Source organism: Mastigoproctus giganteus, chromosome 1, assembly GCF_048544385.1.
Source record: "Mastigoproctus giganteus isolate SK-2022 chromosome 1, ASM4854438v1, whole genome shotgun sequence".
NCBI classification, from domain to species: Eukaryota; Metazoa; Arthropoda; class Arachnida; order Uropygi; family Thelyphonidae; genus Mastigoproctus; species Mastigoproctus giganteus.
Genome location: NC_143575.1, coordinates 28,134,246 through 28,157,682, shown reverse-complemented (window position 1 = coordinate 28,157,682; position 23,437 = coordinate 28,134,246).

Genomic DNA, 23,437 nt, shown 5'->3' with positions numbered 1-23,437 from the left:
CCTTTGTAGAGTTCAGCAGAAAAACAGTTATTTACATTTCTAGAATATAAAGTACAATCAACAATAACAAAGTGCTGCATGCGTATACAACGACAGGCTGGTGTGCCTTTGATCACAGTTTTGCTTTTGTACGACTCTGTACCTCTTTCAACTAAAGATGAACCATTCAAGATCGTATTTTGATAATCGACTAGTGTCGTCTAGAAAAATGAACGACGCATTACCTTATCGAAATAAGCTCTAAGCCACAGTTGATCACTGAATACGATCAGTACCTTTTTTATTGTTCCAGGCTGGACAAATAGATTCTCACAACACTACCCTGAACGGTTGTAGCTACACCTCTTTAGTTGAAAGCGATGTAGATGAGACAGCATTAAAACTACTTATTGAGAAAAATGGTGCTTACTGTGTTAATAAGCCAACGTGTGTGTTAACAGAGTCCATTTTAGACCCCAATCACGTGAGAACCTGATTATCTCAACAAAAATAGTTCCAGGGAAAGGAGATTTTCTGATCCTCTTACTCTTTTTACTCGATGAAAAAAAGGCAAATATGAGTTTAATAAGCATGTTGCATTGAATCAACCGGAATTCCGCTTGAAGCGCACACGACTTGCGATATCACCAGTTCGGATCCATCCCAACAGCTACCATCGAAAGTTGATTCTTGGTTTTTGTTGTTGGTTAAGTATGTCATCTGAGTGGCATCTACCCTATGTTCAGACCATGGAGATGCTATGAAGATTTAAAAATATATTATTATTATTATTATTAAATCTAATATACACTGCAGGCATGTGCCCAGTTAAAATGTATAACAGGGCAATATACAATACATACAGCTACATAAAATTATAAGAATTAAGTTGTAAATAAATAAATAAAATTTAAAAGTAAATTATACAATAAAAAATAATACAATATGTATGTACAATGATGATACAGTTTTATCAGAAGATCAGTCCAAGAATAAGAAAAGAATATAAAATTTTCATTGTTTTCTGTAATCCCTTATCATGAAAAGTCATAAGAAATGTCAACATAAGCTATCCATCAACCAATTAACTGGTTCCAGGTAGCCCTGTGAAACACTTTTCTGTCCAAAGTCTTGCTGGTTTATAAGGGCCATTGCTCTTTTAAAGAAAGAGTTAAGTGCCATTTTAAAGAAAGAGTTTTTGTATATCTCTAATCTTGATCTGCGATGTGAAACGTAATTGTTCTTTTAAAGAAAGCGTTCTTACAAAGATTGCAGCTTGAGGATTAAGATAGAAGATTCAGTGATAGAACATAGGATTGAGTAGAAAGATAGTGGACGAATTTCATCTGCAACGATTCTGTTTGATGTAGCTAACTTGTATAGTGAGGGTTCCGTATCGGAGCAGCATACTCCAATATGGGAAGGAATTGCTGTAAAAAGAAGATTAGAGAACCGAGGATCTTTTAATCTGTATTACTCCTCTCTCTCTCTCTCTCTCTCTCTCTCTCTCTCTCTCTCTCTCTCTCTCTCTCTCTCTCTCTCTCTCTCTCTCTCTCTCTCTCAGGGTAATTCAGAAATTTTTTTTTTTGCCTGGTGCAGCATAAGCCTCGGCTTCCTTGCACTACATGAACAACAACAACAACAACAACCTCATAGCTGGCTAATAGAAACCCTGAAGATCTACAAGGTCAATCTGATAGTGACAAACTTCCTAGGAGCAACAATGGCGAAATGGAGTACCATCATTAAGGTCGAGAATTTCACAACCAGGCCAATCCCCAATAGAAGAGGAATCTTTCAGGGAGATGCTCTGAGCCCACTATGGTTCTGTCTAGCACTCAACCCGCTATCCACCATGCTCAACGGCAGCAAGTATGGATACAAGCTGAAAGAAGGAAGAAAGAAGCTGTACACTCTCACCCACCTGATGTACATGGATGACATCAAGCTCTACGCGGCAACCGAGAAGCAACTCCAGCAACTACTCCGAATCACCGAAGAATTCAGCAAGGACATCAGGATGGAATTTGGTCTAGAAAAATGCAGGACCCACACACTGCACCAGAGAAAATTAGTTGGCCGAAACTACCAGCTGCTGACTGGTAAAGACATCGAATCTATGACAGAAGGAGAGATCTACAAATACCTAGGAATGATGCAGGCTGAGCAGTTGGAACACAAGGAAATCAAGAAGTGCCTGACCGAAAAATATCATCAGAGACTCAGAAGCCTGCTGAAAACAAAATTGAACGGAGGGAATATAGTTAAAGCCATAAACACCTATGCAGCTCCAGTAATAATATACACATTCGGAGTTATAGATTGGACTAACACCGAGCTAGAAGATATCATGCGAAAGACAAGGACAGTGATGACCAAGAGCCGCCAATACCACCCAAAGTCAGCAGTGGAGAGACTAACAATAGCTCGGAAAGAGGGAGGAAGGGTATACCCATTCAACCTTAGCGAGGAAACCCCTCCCGCCCAAACGGTACAAGAAACGAAGAGAGAAAGGTGGGCAAAGGAGACACTCCATAGCAGACACTACGATGACCTCCATCAAGATCACATCGATAACATTGCTTTCAATGCATGGCTCACAAGCGGGACGCTCTTCCCCGAGACTGAAAGATTCATGCTGGCCATCCAAGACAGGTAATCAACAGCAGAAACTATAGAAAATACATCGCCAAAGAGCCCGGAATGTGAGATGACACATGTCGACGATGCCAACTGGCCTCAGAAACGATCCAACACATCACCGCAGGGTGCAAGGTGATCACCCAGACTGAGTACACTTATAGACACGACCAGGTAGTCAGGATAATACATCAGAAGCTAGCGAGGAAATACTAGTTGACCAAAGAAAGTGTACCATACTACAAGTACGAACCCCAGGCAGTATACTACAGATCTGAACCCACAAGCTGTACTGGGACCGCGCCATAATAACGAATAAGACCATCCCGCACAACAGACCGGATATAACCCTTGTGGACAAAGTGGAAAAAGCTACCTACCTGATTGACATAGCGGTGTCCAGAAAACCCATGAGGATAAAATTAGGAAGTACACGAATCTGAGACATGAGGTCAAGGAGATGTGGCATATGCAAGAAGTATCAATCACCCCAATCATCGTGTCAACAACCGGTATGGTACCAAAGGCTCTACATAGCAGCCTAGCAGCAATAGGTCTCCCAGGAACTCCAGAAAGTCGCAAATCTGAACACCTGTAGGACAGTCAGAGAGTTCCTCGACCAACTGTAACACCAGACATAACAACATCCACCCTGTGCACTTGGTAGCAGTATCCGTCACGGAGTGGAATCCACCAATCAGGGAGAAATAATAATAATAATAATAATAATAATAATAATAATATCTGGAGTTTGACGAGGCAATTTTTTTTTTTTTTTTTTTGCTTGGTTCAACATATTCAATCCATAGAGAATTATTGGCTTTCTAAAAAATTATCTCTCCTTGATCCTGCGAACTTAAGTGAACAATATATATGTTATTATTAATGTCAGGACCATTTAAGGCAGCTCAATCAGCGAAATACACCGATGAGTCAAAACATTATGACCACCTACCTAATATGATGTTGGTCCTCCATGTGCAGCCAAACAGCTCGTACCCGGCAAGGCATGGACGCTACAAAATTTCTAAATGTGTCTTGTGGTATCTGGTACAAATACGTAACCAGCAGATCCTTTAACTCCTGTAAGGTCTGTGGTTGAGACGCCGCAGATCGGAGTTGCTTTTACAACACAAACCACAGATGATCGATGGGATTGATGTCTGGGGAATTTGGAGGCCAGGGCAGTACCTGGAAGTTTTCCTCATGTTCCGCGAACCAGTCTCGAACAATCCGGGCGGTGTGGCATGGCGCATTATCCTGCTGAATGACGGCACCGCCAGAGGGGAAGACCGTTGCATGAAACGGTGTACCGGCTCAGCAATGATGTTTAGGTAAAGTGTATTTATGGTAGGCGGCACCAGGGTTTCCCCCATCTCCGCGTAGTTTACGTTGTGTGGTGGTACAGTTCAGTGTAAAGGCCAGAGATTTAAAAGTGTATGGATCTTGAGGTGTGTGGTGTCGTGTACCGTTGTTCTTCTGGCCATTTAGCCGCCAGACTTCAGCTGAGGCCCGACGTTGCCCCACTTTCGCCCCGTGGAGGCGGACCAGGTTATTTTTAAATAAGTTCTCTGGCAGGTCCTCCCAACTCATTTCCTTAGATTTTAGTGGCTAGGACCTATAAAAAAATAATAAAAATAAATAATGTATATAGCTGCCCGTTGGTATGTTGAACATGTACATATTGTATTTTCCTGGTTAGATTGGGATGCACTTGAGATTTAGTGGCCGAGGAGTTGGCGAAAATAATTTAGAGAAGTTAAAATTTTGGTGTAGGTCGTGCACTCGCATGCAGATGGGGGGAGACTGAAGACTGGGGGGAAGGTAGTAAGAACTAGGATCAATAGAGAAGACGACCCAGGCAAATGTCCGTGGGGCATGTCCATGCTCCACCAGAAGGAAAAGAGGGGGTGGCGAGGGGGGAGACAGGAAGGCTATCGCCAGGTAGGGGAGTACAGTGAGCTCAGCAAGGGAGCCAGCTCAGATTGCCAGTAAGGCTCTGCAGCAGTTTATCTGCTGTTTGTCTAGTCTTTGGTGTTGCTGTCCTCACAGGTTCTGGCACTAAAGTTGTTGTCTCTGTGCGTATGCCATTTGCGGGATGATGTCTCTCAGTGGTGACTTTCTCGACTGCGTTGCCGTCGGCGTCTACTTTCCGCTCTTTGTCTGGTAGGTGAGCTGTCACACTCGGTTTCTGCGAGTCAGCGCGTCAGCTATTTCTACCTAGCAGCACTTGGGCGGTTATCGCTTCCAGGTCCATGTGGAGAGTATCTCTGTGTGTTGCACCCGATGGATTTGTTTAGTCCAGGTGAGAGGCTTCTCCCTCGGAGTCTGAGTAATGAGGTGGGGTTTCTTCCAGGTAGTTATGTTTTTTGTCTGAAAGTTTATGTAAGCAAGAGCGTTCTTTGGACTGGTGAGTCAGTCGGGTTTCACTGCTTATGGTTGTGGCTCAGGGAAGGTTCTTCTTTGGCCGAAAATGTCCTGCGCATATTTAGTTAGCGCTTTATAGCTATACACCTCCTCTAGTACATGATGCTCCTGGTTTTGTAATACGTATTGTGTTTCTGTGATTAGGCGACATCGTAGGTCCTCTTATAATTCACAGTGGTGCATAAGATGCCCCTACTTTTCTGTCTGTCCGCAGTGGCAAAGAGGTGTGTTACTGAGTCCAAAGGCAGTCAGTTTTTGTCGGATAGCACCGTGGCCGGTGAGCAGATAGGTGGGAAGTAATCCTGGTCATAGCCAGTGTGAGTATTTTTGATAGACCGCGAGCACCTGAAGTATGAATTTCCGAGTTATTGTGCCCTTCTGAGAGTTTTCCCAGCGTGTTTGCCAGGTTTGCTGTAGGTGTAAGGTAAGCCTCTTCTTCTCTGCTTTGACGTCATTTCTCGGATCAGTTGTAAAACCTTGGCAGGTGACGGTTTTACCCTTGGAAAGGTGGTGGAGGAGACCACAGCGAACTATTTCCAAGTTCTGAGGGCGAGAGTTTTCTTTCTTAGGCCCCAGTCTTTGCGAGTAACTCTGGCAATAAGGGAGGAGTACCTCCTGATTTTGTTGCGTAGGTGGCTGATATGAGGAATGAAGGATAGGTGCCTGTCCAAGATGATGCCAAGGTGCTTCAGCTCAGTAGTTAGTTTGATTGTGGTCCCCTGCATTTTGATTTGGGGAAGTCTCCCAATGTCTAGGGTCCCTCGAAGTAATATTGAGCATGTCTTTTTTGATGTTATTGATAAGTTATTTTGCTCAGCCCATTCTTGCAGGGTGGTTAGAGCCCGATTTCCGGTGGTTTCTGGTTGAGCTCTGGAGTCTTCTGCTAACATCAGAATCAGTTCATCCGCATATGCTTGGGACTTGGCATTTCCAAGGTTTAGATTCAGGAAGCTGTCCAGGACCACATTCCAGAGAAGTGGGCCCAGGACGGAGCCCTGTGCGCATCCTCTGTATACAGGTCTAGTTACGGAGCAGCACGGTGCTGTGACGGACCTGTTTGTGAGGTAGTTACTAATGCAGTTGTAGAGGTCGGTTGGCAGGTTAGCCTCTCGGAGTCTACCGAGGACACTTGGCCACCAGAGGGTGTTAAACGTACCGGAAAAGTCGACTACAATGACGAGGAAATACTTTCTATTTGTTGCTGTGGCAGCTCTGGTAATGTTCTCTAGGGTATCTACAGCTGAGCATTCCCTTCGGAAGCCGGACTGGTTCGGAGATTGTACACCTAAGTTTATATAGTGTTGTTAGATTCTGTTTTGCAGGAGGTGTTCTAGGAGTTTGCTTAGCACTGTTAAGAGTGCTATGGGTCGGTAGGATCCCGGGAGGTCCTGTGGCTTATTTGGATTTTTTAAGACAAGTTAGAGCTCTGTCACTCTGCAAGCGAGGGGGAAGTATCCTTCTTTAGGCATTTATTGTATAGGTTCAGCAATTGGTCTGGGATGGTTTCAACTGTCTTTTTAATGATTTCAGGGTATAGGAGGTCCGCGCCTGGGGATTTTCTGTTCCGCAGTCTGGCAGCCGCGTTATCCAGTTCGTTTCTTATAAACGGTTCCTCTTCATGCGTTGTGGTGTAGATACAGTTTTGGTGGAGAGCAGCAGTTGTTCTGGAGTGGTTGGGTCTAGGTGTCCTGGGAAGATGACATCCAAGATGTAATCTTCTTGCGGTTTTTTGGTTGCAGGGATGGCTTTACCTCTTGGGAGTTTGTTCGTGGTTATACGATAAACCACTCCCCAAGTGTCGTCATTTCCTGTTGTGGTGACTAGGTGTTTCCACGTGTGCTGTTTTCGCTCACGGAAACAGTATATACCAGAAGCAGTATATCTGTTTCTGGCTGTGCGATATTGTTCTCGTATTTCTTCCACTTCAGCAGCAGGCCAGTTTCGCCTGGCACGCTGGAAATTTTTTCTTGCGATGTTCGCCTCTCGTCTTAGTTGTTGGAGCTCCGAGGACCACCAAGGGATAGCTCCCAGTGACGGTTTTTTCCGTTTGATTGCTTTGTGGATCTGGTGGCTAGGCTAATGTCTATTGTGGCCTTCCACATTGTACTGGAGAAGGTCGGTAGGTTGTTAGGTTGGTTTAGAATTGTATAGCAGCTGTTTGCAAGGAACTCTTCGAGGCGTTGTCTATTGTTACGCCACGTCTCCCTGGAGTTTCTCTGTGCCAAGCTGGTGAACGGCAGTTAACATCTGCACCTATGATTATTCTTGCATTTGGGAGGTTAGTGTGTATGCTCTGCAGGTGAGTTATGGTTGGTTGGATGTCATCCCCCGGTCTGCTGTAGAGTGGGATCGCGTAGATTTCACATAGGGCTATGACTATGTGGGCGCACACGGCCCAGGCGAGGCAGTAATTTGTCAGCTTGGTTACAGTGTAGTTGGGGTTTCTGATTAGGATTGCTGCCCAGGGGGTTTCCTCGTCTGTTTGAACAACAACTTTGTAATTCAGTGGGTATCCCCTGACCTCCTTTCAATGGGTGTAGGGCTCCTGTATGAGCATAATATCAAGGTTTTCCTCATCAGTTTTCTTTGTAAGCTGTGTGGCGACTGCCTTTCACTATGGGCATTCAGCTGTGCGAATTGTATCCTATTGTTGTTATATTGCTTATGGATGCTGTCATAGTCTAGTCTGAGTTGATATATTCTCTTTGCGACAACAAGGTTGTCGACAGGGCACTTGTTATCTCCGCAACAAGTTGCTGCGACTTGCATTTCGCACATGTCGGAGGTTCCTCTTTTTTGGGACGGTCCTTGTATTCGTGGCCTTTTTTCGGCAAAATGGCTACTTGTGGGTACGGTTTGGGCGCAAGTATGCGTTGTGTGTCCGAATCGGCCACAACTGAAATATTTGGGGACGGTTACGTGCTCGTTGTATCGGTGACTGCCCCAGTTTATGAATACCCTGTTTTGTAGATTTATGGTTCCCCATGCAGCCGGCGAAAGCACCACCACCACCCAGGTGTGTCAGTGTTGGGTTGCCTGAGCGGAGCCCGGAGTTTCCCCCATTAGCCGCTTCATTTCTTCTTGTAATATGGCAGTTTGCGCGTGTAGCACAGGGGTATCGTCACCGTCTTCCCCACACCGGGTGGAAAAGGCCCGGGTTAGGATCCCGAGGAACTTTTAATGGGCTTTTTTCACTCCGTGGCTGAGTTAGTCGGTCTCAGGCGTAGATAGCAAGGTTTTTCCCATAGAAACTGGAGTTTTTTCGTCCAGCAAAACAGGCAAATCAACCAGAGAACACACGCAATTTACAGACACGAATACGGGTTAATGTAATCATTTACGGGTAACCCTAATATAGTAATTTGATTTTTTTTTTCACCGCAGTGGCATTGCGATGCTTGAGCCAGTCCTAGTTGGTGCAGTTTGGCATTTATGCTACCATGTCCCGTCATAAGGAATGTTGCGTGTAGCCCTGGTGCCATCCATAGCTTTTCTTTCTTGGTCAACTCTCTTGCTTCCGGGATGTAGCGCCTAGTCATATCTCCCACTTCAGCCGTGAACCAGATTTCTTGCTATCTCTGCTTCAGTTTATTTCTTATCCTTGTTAGTTCCTCTTTCTTTTCTGCTTGTAGGTTGATGGTGATGTCATCCAAGGTGGTGGGTATATTCTTTCTTAGCCTGTATTTAAGATACCGATATTGTATTTCCAGATGGGCTGGCATCTTCCCAAGCAGTGCCGGTAGGGCCATAGAAGAAGTTGTCCAACAGGCTCTGGACATGGTTAGTAGAGCTAGCCGTTGCGCTTGATTCAGCTGCTTAATCAGAGCCACCTTGTTCGCTCTATAATCCCAAGCCCCGGCACCGTAGGAGAGAGTTGTGAGAAAAATGCAGTTGTAATAGAGCCTTAGTGTGTGAGCTTCAAGGCCCCCAATCTCGTCTGGTTATTTGTTTTACAGCAAAGAAGAAAGTTTTGGTTTTTTCTTTTATATACAGGATTATTCAAAATGAAGTCCGGGGTTTCAGAATTTTTTTTTGGGAAAGCACATGTGTCATAATCATTTGTAGCCATCTCGAAAGAACGCATAATATCTCGAGTTTCGTTCCCACGCCTGCGATGTTCGGTATGCTGCACGGCTAACCACCAGATGGCGTTGGACGCATACCGCCTTGCAGTCGTTCGTTTGCCTGTGACGCCAGTTCTGTCTTGTTGCGATATAGCTTCGGAATGTAATGAGAAAGCTTTTACTGTGTTGGAATTTCATATAAGTAAATCTGTTACCGTTGTGCAACGCCACTTTGTTGACAGTGATTTTTTCTGATGAATCGACCTTCCATTTGTCGGGGAAAGGGAATAAGCAATGTGCGATTTTGGGCGATTTCAGTGCGATTTCACTAAAGGCTCTCATATTGAACATTTACGAGGTATATAAAAAAACTTCATTACTATACTTGCATTCTGGAAATATTTCTTTCTTCCTATGTCTGCTCATGTGTGTACAGGAATTGTTTGAAACCCCGGACTTCATTTTGAATAACCCTGTATTTGACGTGAGGGAGGAAGCTGAGTGTCTCATCTACTATTATTCCCAAGTATCTGTTTGTTTAGGTATACTTGATCCTTTCATCCATATATTTGATTGCTGGCGGTCGCTCCCTGTCAAACTTTCCTTTGATGAGCATTTATGCAGTCTTCTTTATCGACACCTTTAGTTTGTTGTTTTCTGTCCATGTAGCGAGTTCCTTGAGAATTAAGTTTGTCCTTTTCTCAATTTCTCTCCTGGAGTTACCAGCCGTGAGTATGGTGAGATCATCTGCGTATGCAATGAAAGTAGATGATTGAAAGGTTTTCCCCAGCCAGGAGTCGAACACCAGGTTCTAGCATAAGGGGCCCAGTATCGAACCCTGTGGGCAGCCCCTTGTGACTTTCCTCCTGATTTCATGAACTGCACTTTTCACCATAACTTAGCGGTCTTTAAAGTAGTCAGACAGCAGGGAGTAGAGGAGCGCAGAGATCTCGGCCTCCCTGAACCTCGTGAGGGAGCTTTGCCACCATAGTGTGTCGAAGGCCCCCGCGAAGTCCACAAAGAGAGCAAGGAGGTATTTGCTGTCGGTGTTGTCTCTGGTTGCTATTAATTCAATGATTGCATCCTCAGTTCCGCGTCCGGGGGTGAAGCTATATTTTTTCGGCGAGTAAAGGCCTTTTGATTTATATGCTTCCATCAATCTGATCGCGATGACTTTCTTTAGGACCTTACCCAAAACTGGAAGGAGGACGATCGGCCGTAGGACGTGGGATCCTGTTCTAGCTTGTCTGGCCCTTTCAAAATAATTTTCAGATTGGCTAGTTTCCAATTGGCTAGATTGGGAAGGTGCCAGAAAGGAAGCAGGAGATAAGGGCCCCTTGAATGGCTTGGGGGGACCAACTGCCACACCCTCTTTAGGACCTCAACTTCAATGGTATCATGGCCCGGGCATTTCCCGCTCCTTATGGTGGCGATAGCGTGACCAATTTCCTCGTTTGTGAAGGGCGGTTCCGCCGGGGGCCCTATATATGACTTGTTTTTTTGCCTTACTTCCTTTTGGTATGGCGTCTCACTCTGGTCTATATCCTGATGCGTGATTGCATCCAATATTGCATTGAGTGTTTCCACTTAATTACTAGTGGGTGTGTTCCCTTGCACTTCTATTGTGGCATAGATTTTTGGAGAGGGGATCTTGCTGTTTATCATTTTATAGACCAGACCCCATGGGTTTGAATTACCTTTGGTTTCGATCAGTTTTTCCCAGGCTATTCTCTTCTGCAGCTGAATGTTATGATGGTAGGTTCTTCCTGCTTGTCTATATCGCTCTTGTAGGTTGTGTACATCTTGTTGGGGTCTGGTTGGTTCTCGCCGGAATCTTTGATATTTCTTTCGAGTTAGTCTGGTTTGCTGCTTCAAGTCGATGAGAGTTGCTTTCCACCAAGGGACATGGTATTTTTTTCTTCTTCGGGGCTTCATGAATGCAATGCACGCTTTTATTATTTTTCCTTGTAGGTCTCTATATGTTCTTCTGCTGTCAGATTTTGTAGGGTCAGTATGTCCTCGTCTCTCAATTCCTCCTTTATGGTGGTTTCAAACTCATCCCAGTTTGTTGATTTCGTTTGAAATCTGAATTGGTCTGTGTTGTCATTCCTGGTGGTCTTGTTGCTTGTGTGACAGTGAATTTTATCGCATTGTGGTCACTAGTCGTGATGGTTTGTTGGACTTCCCAGTTTTGGATTCTTTGCCAAACATTAGGGGTTGCTAGGGAGACATCTATATATGACATGTCCTGTGGAGTGTCGCATATTGGGGAATGCCCTTGTGAGTTCAACACTTTCAGTCTGTGCGTTATAATAACTTCCTCCATTATCTGCCCTTTGTCGTTTGTCTGTGTGCTGTTCCATAAGTTGGGTTTACGTTCATGTGTTTTAGTATCAGAACGCTTTTGTTTTGCAGGGTGTTCAGTGTGAGTTCCAGGTAGTCTGCGAGTAGTTGGATGGGATCTGAAGATTGCGAGCACTGGCAGTACAAGGACACTACATACATCTAGCCGAAGTCGCCCTCAAGGCAAGCACAGGCTGCATATGCGTTGTACACAGTGGGGTGATCTTGGTCACCCTGATGGTTAGGTCCGTTATAACAATGGCAGCCCAGATCATACTTCTTGAATTTCCGCCTTGTTCCACTGTGATTGGGTTTGATTTAGGGGCTTACAATACCGGTCAAAATCTTAATATCGGTATTTCGGTATTTTTAATATATGAAACCGGGATACTGGTATTAATATTTACATTAAAAAATCCCTTTGTGTCAATGAGTTATTATGGAAGTGAAGTTGAAAAAAATGTAATTAATGATGTTGAAATTTCAAATGATTATTTAATGAGAACTTTCGCGCCTACAGGCTCCTGTGGTTGATGGAATATACCCTATAATCTTAAAGGAGGCGGCAAGTGAGTGCATTGAACCATTAAGGCTAGTTATGAGAGCATCACTGGACAGGAGAGATTCCGTTGGATTAGTGTGTAACTTGGAACATAAAGGCGGTTCTAGGAGTGTAACGGGAAATTACCGACCGGCCAGTCTAACTTCAGTAGTAGGGAAAATCATGGAGGATCAAGGCTGGAATTCAGGATCATTTAGATGGAAATGGAATTCTGTAGGATACACAGCATGGTTTTGAAAAGGGAAAATCATGTTTAACAAATCTGGTTAGCCATTTTGACAGGTTACTCGTGAGCTGGATTTAGGGAATAATTTCGACATTGTTTATTTGGATTTCAGCAAAGCATTTGACTCAGACCCACATGAGTGGTTACTTTATAAGTTGGAGCAGGCTGGAATCATAGGGAAAATCCTTGGATGAACAGCACGATGGCTTGAGGGCACCAGGCAGAGGGTTGCCATAAATGGTTATTCCTCAGATTGGGTTAATGTAAGTAGTGGGTCCCTCAAGGATCAGTATTGGGACCACTGTTGTTTTTGATCATCTTAAATGACATCCATGAAGGGATGGAGGGTGTGAGGTCTAAACTTGCAGATGATGTAAAGATCAGTAGAGTAGTTAATGATCGCCGCCAAGCAGAGCTTTTTAAGAATGACCTAGATAGACTTACGGGATGGTCAAAAAAGTAGCAGTTATGCTTTAATTCAGCAAAATGCAAGGTCTTACACCTAGGGAACAGCATCCTCAAAATAACTTGTACACTTGGTGGAGTTGAACTGAAGTCAGTAGTGGAGGAACGGGACTTGGGAGTTACGATACGGTCAGACATGGAGTTGTCCGAGAATTATGGACAGGTTGCAATGTTGCACGGTGCCCTATCGATGATTTATCGAACATTTGCTAGTAGAGATAGCGACATCATAATCACATAACGGTGATTTTACAACCTTTATGTGATTAAATTATAAACAATTCTTTTTTTTTAATTAGAATCGAAAAACCGGTATTTTTTGTATCAATACCGGAAAAAAAATTACCAGTATCCCGGTATTGTAAGCCCTAGTTTGATTGAATGATTCGGTGGGTCAGTGGGATTCTTTTAACTGATCCCTTTTACGAGTAGGGTTCCTGTAGTTCCGCTAATTGTATGGATTGGTCTATTAGAGTTTTGGTCAGGTCATTTGTGACAGCATTGGCTCTTTGGCAGTTTAGTTGTAGGAATAATTTAAGGTTGCTTGAATTTCTTCTTGCTATAGTTCTGTTTTGTGTTACTTATAATCTGTTTATTGTCCTAAAAATTCGACTGCTTTTATGTACTCCGGACATTTGGGATCTTTGAATGAGTGGTTATTGTTTCTTTTGTTTCGTGTACAGGTGGGGCAGTTTGGTCGCTTTTCTGTATCTGGACAATTTTGAGTGTTGTGTCCTTCCTGCAGGTTCCGGACTTTTGGATGCAGTGTGCCGCCTGGTGCCCATATCCCAGGCAGTTGAAGCAGCGTAGCACCACTGTATAATCTTTGACTGTATGAGCCGTCCAGCCTATGTAGAGTTTCGGCTTGTTGGCCAGTAATTTTCTTCTTATACCCCCAGTTACCTGGAGTATGCAATTCACGTAGGATTGTTTGGCTTTGGGTTTGGTGGAGAACCGGAGCTTAACTTGCACTCTGACCTCCTCTTCCTTGTAGTCATAGTCTTTTAGGTTTTTATAATATAGGTTTGCTATAATTTGTTCATATATAATGTACTTTCGAACGTCATTTATGGCGACTCATGTAGACGTCAGAGTGCCCGGCACATGGATGACTGGACACAGGGTATCCCAGCAGAACATCGCCCAAAGGATGACATCGCCGCCACCGGCTTGTTTTCGTTCCACGGTGCATTCAGGCGCCATCACTTCCCCAAGTAAACGACGCACACGTACCCGGCCGTCCACGTGGTGCAACAGGAAACGTGATTCATCGCACCAGACAATCTTCTTCCAATCACTCAAGGTCCAGTTTCGATGCTCGCGTGCCCATTGTAGGTGCTGTCGCCGGTGCACCGTGGTTAGCATGTGCATTCGGAGCGGCCTGCGGCTACGTAGCCCCATTTTCAGCAGGGTTCGAGGTATTGTTTGTTGTGACACATTACTTCCGTCACCAGCATTCCAGTTACCGGAGAGTTGCGCCACAGTTGCCCTTCTGTTGCTACGTACCATCCGGGAGAGACTTCGCTCACTCGGGTATCGATGAGCGTGGTTGTCCAACACCTCGCTGGCGGTCTGCGCGGTAGCACAGTGGTATCGTCACCGTCCTCCCCACACCGGGTGGAAAAGGCCTGGGTTCGAATCCCGTCGATGACGCGAGGAACTTTAATGGGCTTTTTTCACTCCGTGGCTGAGTTAGTTGGTCTCAGGCATAGATAGCAAGGTTTTTTTCGTCCAGCAAAACAGGCAAATCAACCATAGAACATACGCAATTTACAGACACAAATACGGGTTAATGTATTTAATTACGGGCAACCCTAAAATAATAAAATAATAATAAAAAAAAAACACCTCGCTGGCGGTTCGTGGGTTTTCCCTCCTCGGACCACTTTCGGTATGTACTAACCACGGCTGACCGTGAGCATCCCACCAGCCGTGCCGTTTCGGATATGCCTTGATCGTATGCGCGAGTAGCACAGTGGTATCGTCACCGTCCTCCCCACACCGGGTGGAAAAGGCCTGGATTCGAATCCCGTCGATGACGCGAGCAACTTTAATGAGTTTTTTTTCACTCCGTGGCTGAAATAGTCGGTCTCAGGCGTAGATAGCAAGGTTTTCTCCGCAGAAACTGGGGTTTTTTATCCAGCAAAACAGAAAAATCGACCATAGAACACACGCAATTAACAAACATAAGATACACACCAAGGCAGATGAATTTAATTATTCCGGTAGCTTAAAAATAATAGTTCGGGTTTTTTTTTTTTTGGATATAACTCTGACCCAGTCATCTGGCCATTACAATTTGGCCTTTGTCAAACTCGCTTAAGTCCGCTGCCTTTCCCATCTGAAGAACAAGAGTAACACTGATTAACGGAGCTCAGTATCAGGTGTTTTTTATACCGTGTCCCGATCCACGCACGCGCTGTAGTTCACCTGCAGTTGCTTCGATGTGCATAACGACTCGCTGGTCATAATGTTTTGGCTCATCGGTGCAATTTATGGCAGCCTCAATTGATTTGATTATTGATAGGCGAGTAGAGTTTCACGTCATCAGCAAACATTAATATTTTTATACCACTTTGTTCCACAGAGTGTGGCAGGTCATTGACAAAAATCGTGAATAAAAGAGGCCCATGAGATGATTCTTGTGGACCTCTATTAGACGGAAAGAATTTTCTTGAGATTTCCTGTCCAATAATTACTATGTTTGTGATAGGAGATATAGTTCATCAACCAGGAAAGTAGAGCGTCTATTATTCCTTAGTGACTTAGCTTTTTACAGAGATGATAGTGTGGGACACTGTCGGATGCCTTGGTAATGTTTATGTAGATATCATCAACTTGTCCACCTATATCGACAGAATCAAAAATCTTCTGCCAGATAGTGCGAGGATTAGTGATAGTTGAACGATCCCTGGTAAAGCCATGTTGACTGTTTCAGATGAGGTGCTGAAAACAGTCCATCAGTCAGGTGTGAATTATTGTGTTTATAATTTTCGTCAGCGAGTGCAGAAGACAGATGGCACGGTAATTTTCTGAGTGTTGCGTTGCTTTTCGGGATTGGAATAACATTAACTGTTTGAAGTGAATGGGGTAGGTACCTGTCTTAATAAAAAGATTGAATATATGCAACATTGTACACTGAGTGAACACTGAATTATGACCACCCCTATGAAAACTGATTGCAACCCGTTGACCACGTAAGGTACGAGAGTGCGAAGTTAGTCGACCTACATAGCATAGATAAGGTGTCAGTGGTTCAGTAGGTAGTACAATTCCGGGTGTGATGGGTTTAAAGGAAGGATTTATCGAACTTTGATAATGGACAGATTGTGGATGCTCGATGAGCTGGTGCCTCATTTTTCCAAACGGCTGAACATGTGGGGTGTTCGAGAGCCGCCGTAGTTAAAGTGTACAAGGACTGGCATCAAAATGGTCAAACAAGGCAAAACTGAAAAGGTCGGTGAAAAGTTGACCTTAGAGGTGAACGCCAGGTCTGACGATTCGTAGAGGCGAACAGGCGCAGCACTGTTCAAGAGTTGACTACCCAATACAACATGAATCAACCCGGAACAATATTTGGCATGACCATGCGTCGCTCATATGGCTATTCCAGCAGGCCACCCCTACTGCATCCTCTCCTAACCAAGGTTCATCGGCGTAAAAGACTTGCCTTGTGCAAAGAGCATGCAAGTTGGACGTTAGAAGACTGGAAGAAGGTGTGGTAGTCGGATGAGTCACGTTATTTACTCCACACGGTGAATGGTCGTGTACAGATTTGGGGTTAACAACATGAGGCTCTTGATCCACCATGCATGGTATAAAAAGTGCAGGCCGGTGGAGGCGGATGTATGGTGTGTGTGGGGCATGTTTCACTGGCAGGAACTTGGACCCTTGGTGCATGTGAAACAACGTATCAGTGGTCTCCGCTATCGGCAACTGCTTGCTGACTGTGTACATCCCGCTATGTTGCACTTTTTCCCAAATGGCGTTGGTGTCTTCCAAAAATGACAATGCGCCGAGCCATCGGACACTTGTTGTGCAGTAATTGTTTGAGGAACACAGTTCTGACTTCCAGCATATCGATTTGCCTCCGAACTCTCCCGATATCAATCACATAGAACACTTGTGGGACACTATGGAAAGGCATATCAGGCGTCCGGAAAGATCAATCACCTCTATATCTGCATATCCCCAGGGGCTCACATCTGGTGAGTATGGGCTTGGCTCATCCAGGGTCCTGAGCTGGATATCATCATTCTTCTCTTTCTTGGTGATTCCTTTCTACTTCTGACTCTCTCTCTCTCTCTCTCTCTCTCTTACTCTCAGGGTAATTCATATTTTTTTTTTTTTTTTTTTTTTGGCTGATGCAGCATAAGCCTTAGGCTTCCATGCACCGTATGGTCAATAATAATAATAATAATAATAATTGCTGACCGCATTATACACAGATTGGTTGGCCGTACCTCCCGAACGCTTCCGACGTGGCATTGATCTTGTTGAATCAATGCCACGTCGGATAGCTCCTGAACTGAGGAAAAAAGGAGGACCTATGAAGTATTAGATAGGTGGTCATAATTCAGTGATCACTCAGTATATATTTCTGTTGTGGCAAGAATTTCTTCCAGATATAAGCGGAATTTTATATTGGCCAAAAGAGAAGTCTAAAAAACCAATAACGTGTGCTGAAATCTTTAGCCTTTATGGAAACGTCTCCATGGTTCACTTTCTACCAGATTTTTGTACCAATGGTCTTAGGCCAAACTGAAAAACAGCCCCAGACCATTACCTTTCCTCAGGGCACACCCAGGCACAACTGTCAGACTGGTAGATCATGTATTGCAATTCGTCACACCAAGCACAGCTGGTATACGGTTCAAGAACGCTGGGTTTCCATTGGTATACGGTTCAAGAACGGTGGGCTTTACGCTAAACTAGACAGCGTCAGGCATTAGTCGGGGTGATCAGTGGATTGTGGACAACCGTTATAATCCATATCATCAAGCCTCCTGCGCGTCCCAAAATTGCTGACATGTAACCAATCATCTCATTGAGGGCCTCTGTGTGCTGTAACACCTATGTTTCGAGCTGTTCATACTTTTCTGGGTTCTTCTGTCAGCTTCGGAGCTTTTCCGTGTTGTTTGGTGACGGTTTCAGTACTAGTCCGATCGTCGACGTTGGGTAGGGATCTAGAGTGCCGATTAAATGTTATGTACAGACCGATTTCGTGTGTGAAACCCTATTGTCGTATTGCGGTGGAAGTTTGTTAACTTCGTTGATCGCGGCCTCTTGCATTCGAAATCGTACTATTTTTCCTCGAATGCCTACGAGCATATTTATAGTTGCTCTTGGCCCTCAGTAGTCGAGTGGTCAAGATTGGGGATGCAGGAGTCCACGCTCTTTGGGTGGACTGAGGTTCAAGCCCCTGATTGCTAAATAAGATGGATCAGTGCCAACCAGCACTGGACCAGCGTGGCAGATTATGGTCCATTTCCCTCAACATGAATTGTTGGTGAGGCTCCCATTCTACAGTGGGTTGATAATTACCTGACACGTGGTGGTGCTTGGGTAGAACGTGAGTAACTGTCAGCGAAGGGGATGTCCTGGTATTAACGGGAGGGCAGTGTGTGCGTATATACAGTGTATATAACAAATATTTATTAATTATTATTTTATTCTTATTATTATTATTTTATTTATTATTTTATTATTATTATTATTTATTGATTTTTTTTTTTTTTTTTTTTGGCTGGTGCAGCATAAGCCATAGGCTTCCTTGCACCATGTGGCCATTGCTAATACTAATACTAAACACATATTATATATAATGTGAAATCTAAGTAAGTAATATAATAGTAATAAAGAAAAGTAAATGCTGGAACAGTTTATGTTAAAGCAGAGAACTAAGTCATTTTTCTACTTTTAAAATAGGTTCTTAAAAATAACGTGAGGAATCTAAAATATCATCATTTTTGATGTCGCGTTTGCCTGTTTAATAGGAGCGGATGACAAATTGCTCCCATCAACACTTGTTACAGAAATGATGGTCGAATTCTTTTTTTTTTTTTTTTTTTTTTTTTTTTAGCCAAAACAACTAAGGCTATGATGAGACGTCAGAATATTATTGTATCTGTAGATTGCGTGTGTAATGTGATCGGTTTGTCTCTTTGTTTGGTTGAAAAACTTAAATTTCCGAGGAAGGATGGAGGGTGGGAAGTGCAACTGTTTTTGATGAGAAAGATTTATTTAACTATATTTATACAATCTATCCCTAGCTATTTCTTTCCGCCGTTACCTTGGAACCACAAAGGCTGTTGTTTTTATTTCTTTATTCCTTGAAACAGGGGGTCGTCACTTCCCTTCCAAGGCCCACATTCTACCTGCTGCATAATATATTATATCCATTAATTTTATCTTGTTTGTTAATCAGAAGATCCAAGTACTGAGGACTTTATTTTAAATTTTTTCCATTTATACTAGCTTCCCTTGCTTAGATAGTTCTTATTACTAACTATAGCTCTGAGGTGTCAGTCTATTAAGACGAAACATGGGATATTAACATAACAAGGATTTATTTACCATTTGTACAACAATTATTTACACATTCTAAATTATTCATGATATCAAAATTCCTTATAACTCTATTATTATTATACATGAAATGGTGTCCTTCCTTAATCACTCCTTTTAAGCAATTCATAAACTTCCACTATGCTTTCAATACAAATATTAAATATTCTATCCTATACACTCTTATATGGTCATATATCCTTTCCAACATATACTGAATAACTCCAATAATTTTTCACTCTCTCCTACATACTTTAAGGAGGAAATTTCTACTGAATACAATTCACTCCGTTAATAGCAATTAGACAATTCATTATATCAACTCCTTTACCTTTAACACATTTCTTTAAGTTTCTTACCAATACATCTAATAACTGATGAGGAACACTCACTCACTCTTTCTCTATATATATTTCTATTATATCCTATTCCTATCCTTACAATATAGTAGTCATCACGTTACAATACTTCTCAAATTGTCCTGTCCAATTTTCTCCCCTGGATTTCTTTATAACACAGTTCTCGTTAGTAAAATTCTCTAAACTGACCACTACATGGAAGAGTAGTTGATTTCGGTCCTTCACAGGTGCTTCCTCTCCGGCTTGGCTTCTGCTGATCCGCTAGGCTTACGGCTCTTTTCTGCCTCCACGTCGATCTTCCCACACTCAGGACTTTCTCCACGGCTTCTGCTTTGTTTTCTCTCCGTGGAAAACTCGAACGGCCTTCCTTACGCTGATCATTCTGCCTTTCGCTATTACTTTTACCCACTAAACTATCATAATCGGACTTTACGTACTCGTTTCCCGCACTCCAAAAATTTCTTTCCGCCACTCTCTCGCGCCTCTCCCCGGGATTCTCCTCCAGACCTTTTCCTTTCAGGTTTTGGGACTCCGTCTCTTCTCTCTCGTCTGCTTTCTCCATCACCGTTTTGTACGCCCCCTTTCCGTTTTTCTTGACCAGTCATTATCTCTCCATCTTCGTCTTTAATTTCATTCGCTCATTGTTTTCTACGTCGTCCCGACCCGCGTCTGGTAGGTCGAGCTCCCTTCTTTGTATCGAGAACACCCGGGCGCTAAGCAATCTCAAGAACCATCCTTGGGATGACCATTTCCATTTACCTCTTCCGTCACGCTTCCTTTCGAGACACCGCCCGTGAAATTGTTGAGTGCCTTCTGAGTCGGCCCGTTTGTACTTTGTTATCACTCGAGCTCGGTGTGCTCTCTGATCTCGGGTCTTCCCTTTGGAGTCCGAAACCGTTCTAGGGGTGTGGGCGTTCTTTTTTCCCTTACTACCGTAAGTTGGCCACAGCCCTTTTTCTCTAAACAAGAACTGCAACAAACTGGCCTACCCATTGTATTACCGTTCTACCAGTCCCCCTCCTGTTGCTACGCTAATCCGGTCCTTATTGAAATGTACACAGAGCGCAAGCAAATCTGCTGAGTGTTTGTCTGTTTTTAAACATTAGTTATTTTTCAAAAAATAATAAAATATTATTATCCTAATATATATGTAAGAATGGTTCTTACACAACCTTTGCACGACTAATTCGAGGACGTTGCGAAAAAATCACATTAATATTCCTCCTGTCTTGACAGGATTCGAACCTTTTGCACTGTGCAGATGGATAGCGACCGTAATGTGCAAACCGCGAGGGTAAGCATTTTATAAAAATGCATCATTTATAAAATTCCCCTTCTTCGGCCATTTGTAACCAAGCGGTTAATCTCATTTTTTGATTGCTTTAACTATTTTGGCGGAGCTGGAACATACAAACAGGCACTTAAGCTACGGATTACCTAATTATATTCGAAATATACGCATATAGCGCATATACGAAAGTGAAATTTGTATGTAAATCACGTGTGTTCTCTGGTTCAGTTTGCCTAGTTTGCTGCACAAAAAATCCGAGTTTATGGAAGGAGCAAACTGTTGCTCTCACCCGAGACCGACTAACTCTGCTACAGCGAAAAAAAGTTCGTACGAGTACTCCGTATCATTGATGGGATTCAAATCTAGTCCTTTTTGGCGCTGTATGGAAGGACAGTGATTATAATCACTATGTGCCATCGATGCGGACATGAAACAGGAACAGAATGAAGGTTATTTAAGCAATATGGCCTTTTGCAGGATATAAATTCTGCTAGTTCATTATTTGTATTTAAGACTTCTGTTTCTTTAAACTGACTTGCCTCCGTGTTTAAAGTTGTATGCATATGTTGTATTAGCTTGTTGAGGCAATCCACTCAAGCATTCCTCGGTCATTTTTAGGGAAATGACAAGCTCCCATCTTCTTTTGTAAAAGTTAAGCGCACAATTCGACCTGCGCTCTTACTATTCTCAACTTGTAGATTAGTGCAAAAGCATCATTTTAACGTAGCCATCTACCAAAGTTGGTTATATCTCACATCGTGAATGCCATCACAACGAATTGTACTACCTCGAATAAATAACACTTCACCAGTGGAGGACTGTTATTTATTCTCAGCGGATACCACCACCCAGACAGCACCGTTTCAAAGCTTGTTTGTATATGTGTGGGATAATAACTCTACTATCCACTTGTCCCTATTAGACTTAGAAAAGCAAAAAGTAGAGGGAAAGTAATAGTAGGAGTGGAAGAGGAAAAGAAACGGTGTAGAAGAATGAAAGGGACAGTAACTCCTTCTACTCACACCACTCAAAAACTCATCGAATAGGCAACGCTTCCCCAGTGGAAAAGGCTGTTGTTGCCTATTCTTGGAAACTCCGGATATCATCAGGCTCCCCCTGGTGCCGTTTCAGGGCTATTTGGCCCTTCTTCGGTGGGTGGGTGGGTAGGTAGGTAGGTACCATGGTGTTGCAATGCTGAAAACCCAGTTATGAAATATAACTTCACAATATGAGAGGTGCCTGATGGTGTGCAGTGATATAGACTATAAAATATTTAAGAGCAAAGGCCTCATGCTACGAAGTAGAATGACTAACATGTAGGTTAGTTCAAAAGCATCATTTTAACGTATCCATCTACCAAAGTAGTTAAATTAATTCATTAGGCATCGTTTTGGTTATATCTCATATTTTGAACGCCTTCACAACGAGTTGCCATGGTATTGTGCTACCTAGAATAAATAACACGTTAAAATGATGCTTTTGCACTAACCTACATGTTAGTCATTCTACCTGGTAGCATGAGGCCTTTGCCCTTAAATATTTTATAGTCTGTATCACTGCACACCATCAGGCATCTCTCATATTGTGAAGTTATACTTCATAACTGGGTTGTCACCATTGCAACACCAGGCTACCTGCCCACCCACCGAAGAGAAGCCAACAAGCTTTGAAACGGTGCAGTCTGGGTGGTGGTATCCGCTGAGAATAAATAACAGTAGTCTTCTACCTGGTGAAGTGTTATTTATTCCAGGTAGTACAATACCATGGCAACTCGCTGTGAAGGCATTCACAATATGAGATATAACCAGAACGATGCCACTTTAATTAATTACTTTAACTACTTTGGTAGATGGCTACGTTAAAATGATACTTTTGCGCTAACCTATATGTTAGTCATTCTACCTCGTAGCATAAGGCCTTTGCCCTTAAATATTTTATAATCTCAACTTCCCAATACTTCGAACTGCAACTCGAATAATGTTCGTCAATGTCCTTAAATCCTTTGCTGTGCGAGATATCTACTTATAGAAAAGTTGAGAAAACTTAAGGCATTTTTTTTTAAATTTCTTAATTTGATTTTATGAAAAGTTTTTCTCTTTTAACCCGGAAGCCAATACTAAATTTCTGATATCCAAATCACACCATATTTTCACGCCACGATCAATTATTTGCTATTTTCCTGGAAACAATACCTGGAATGACCTTAGTCTTATGGTGCATTAGCCTTATGGCGCAAGGAAGTCCAAGGCTTACTTGTGCCATAAGGCTAATGCTAATACAATTTCATAAGGGGGAAAAAAAACAATAACAACATTTGTGCACCGAAAAAAAATTACATAAATAAATAAAATGAAATAATAAAAATAAACCGCCAACCACCAGCTATTTGATTCTTTCCTCACGTAAGTATCTATCCAGCTGAGGTTTGAATTTTCCCAAGCTGCCAACCGCAATTACCTACCCATGAAGGCAGGTTTAACTTTTAGTCAGCCAGTTGTCGAACAATTAACAACT